The 2,771-nt window shown below is 35.0% G+C and overlaps 1 non-coding gene across 1 annotated transcript; it reads right to left on the bottom strand.

Moving 5' to 3' along the window:
• Positions 1 to 1,000: 1,000 nt before the first annotated feature.
• LOC113623705 (small nucleolar RNA SNORA20) lies at positions 1,001 to 1,130 on the bottom strand. Its single transcript, XR_003434022.1, has one exon. It is a non-coding gene; the product is annotated as a small nucleolar RNA SNORA20 (small nucleolar RNA).
• Between the last annotated feature and the right edge of the window lie 1,641 nt (positions 1,131 to 2,771).

Genomic DNA, 2,771 nt, shown 5'->3' with positions numbered 1-2,771 from the left:
GTTAGTGACAGGTAAAGCCTCGTTACACAGCAATTCCAGCATTGGACCCTTTATACGTCAACATGTGCTGTGTGTTGTGATAGGGAGTAATTAAAAATGAAAAGGCTATGTATGATGAATGTTCTTTTTTTTTTTTTTTCCAGAAACTAAGCTCTATTTCAAGAAACAACTATGCAACTGTAGTAGTAGCTTTTTGGGTGTATGTGTATGCATGTGTGTATATGAAGGAGGGGAAAGAGAAACAGAGAGAGATGGATCAAAACATAGAGAAATAGAGAGAGAGAACCTAGTAATATAATGTAACCACAGCCAAAAAAAATAACGCATAATATCTATTTAGTGTCCTAAATATGTCAGGTAAGGCAGGACTGAGACTAGGGTGAGGCAAGTGTGTAACTCACTTCAGAAGTGAAATTTAAGGAGATACCAAAAAACTCAGCCACCAAAATAGATAATATTTTAAAGCAGTATTTTAAAAATCAAAATTAATAGAAAAATCCCATTTTGAAAAAGTATCAAAATATTAAATAAAGACAAGGTCAATTATCGGATGCTAAACTCTCCACCTACGTTGTCTGGTTTAATATCCAAACAACCATATAAAATTGTGTTTTTTGTTGTTGTTTTATAAGCCTTTATTCAGCAAACAAAAACATTTAAAAAAATTTCCCAGTGAAACTGACTACAGGAAAAAGTTGAACCAATCTACTTACTTCTAATTTTCCAGGTATTACTATATTATTTTTGCTAATAAGTTACACTCATTTCTTTTTCTTTATTGAAGTATAGTTGATTTACAATGGTGTGCAAATCTCTGCTGTACAGCAAAGTGACTCAGTTTTACACATAGATACATAAGATGATTGATGCAGAGTTATGAGACTTAGTGCTATTTAAAAAACAGTGAAATTCTTAAATCAATGCGTTAATAAGTCCATGTAGAAATTCACTCTAAGTACCTTATTAAAGCCTACTTACATAGGACATTTAGACATGGAAGCAATGTCTAGACCATGGAGAAGAGATGATCTGGTTACTTCACCTCAATTTACAATGGCCCAACACTATTTTATCCCATGCATATAACTGCTTATATCATTGAAAGCCTATAGCAGCAAATAAATGGGAAGTATATTCTTTTTAAAATAGTATTTTCTATTATGGTTTATCCCAGGAGATTGGATATACTTCCCTGTGCTATACATTAGGACCTTGTTTTTTATCCATTCTAAATGTAATAGTTTGCATCTACCAACCCCAAACTCCCAGTCCATCCCTCTCCCTCCACTCCTCCCCCTTGGCCACCACAAGTCTGATCTCTATGTCTGTGAGTCTGTTTCTGTTTTGTAGATAGGTTCATTTGTGCCATATTTTAGATTCCACATATAAGTGATATCATACGGCATTTGTCTTTCTCTTTCTGACTTACTTCACTTAGTATGATAATCTCTAGTTGCATCCATGTTGCTGCAAATGGCATTATTTTGCCCTTTTTTATGGCTAAATAGTATTCCATTGTATATATGTACCACATCTTCTTTATCCATTCATCTGTTGATGGACATTTAGGTTGTTTCCATGTTTTGCCTATTGTGAATAGTGCTGCTATGAACACTGGTGTGCATGTGTCTTTTTGAATTACAGTTTTGTCTGGGTATATGCCCGGGAGTGGGATTGCTGGATCATATGGTAATTCTATTTTTAGTTTTCTGAGGAACTTCCATACTGTTCTCCATAGTGGCTGTATCAATTCACATTCCCACCAACAGTGTAGGAGGGTTCCCTTTTCTCCACACCCTCTCCAGCATCTGTTATTTGTAGACTTTTTAATGATGTCCATTCTGACTGGTGTGAGGTGGTACCTCATTGTAGTTTCAATTTGCATTTCTCTAATAATTAGTGATGTTGTGCATCTTTTCATATGCCTACTGGCCATCTGTATGCCTTCTTTGGAGAAATGTCTCTTAAGGTCTTCTGCCCATTTTTCAATTGGGTGGTTTGTTTTTTTGTTGTTGAGTTGTATGAGCTGTTTGTATATTTTGGACATTAAGCCCTTGTCATTCGCATGGTTTAAAAATATTTTCTTCCCTTCCATAGGTTGTCTTTTCATTTTTTTAGGTTTCCTTTGTTGTGCAAAAGCTTGTAAGTTTAATTAGGACCAATTTGTTTACTTTTGTTTTTATTTCTATTGCCGTGGGAGTCTGACCTAAGAAAATGTTGGTATGATTTATGTCAGAGGATGTTTTGCCTATGATGTCTTCTATGAGCTTTATGGTGTCATGTCTTATGTTTAAGTCTTTAAGCCATTTTGAGTTTATTTTTGTGCATAGTGTGAGGGTGTGTTCTAACTTCACTGATTTACATTCAGCTGTCCAACTTTTCCAGCACCACTTGCTGAAGAGACTTTTTCCCATTTTATATTCTTGCCTCCTTTGTTGAAGATGAATTGACTGTAGGTGTGCAGATTTATTTCTGGTCTCTCTATTCTGTTCCATTGATTCGTATGTCTGTATTTGTACCAATACCACACTGTTTTGATTACTCTAGCTTTGTAGTATTGTCTGAAATCTGGGAGGGTTATGCCTCCTGCTTTGTTTTTGTTGCTCAGGTTTGCTTTTGCAATTCTGGGTCTTTTATGGTTCTATATAAATTTATTCTAGTTCTGTGAAAAATGTCATGGGTAATTTGATAGGGTTCACATTAATCTGTAGATTGCTTTGGGTAGTATTGCCATTTTAACAATATTAATTCTTCGAATCCAAGAGCATGGG

This window comes from Aethalodelphis obliquidens, unplaced genomic scaffold, assembly GCF_003676395.1.
Source record: "Aethalodelphis obliquidens isolate GAN/ISIS:26980383/991018 unplaced genomic scaffold, ASM367639v1 scaffold11, whole genome shotgun sequence".
NCBI lineage: Eukaryota > Metazoa > Chordata > Mammalia > Artiodactyla > Delphinidae > Aethalodelphis > Aethalodelphis obliquidens.
Note: the sequence above shows the minus strand (reverse complement) of the source record. Positions and strands in the feature narration are given on the sequence as shown.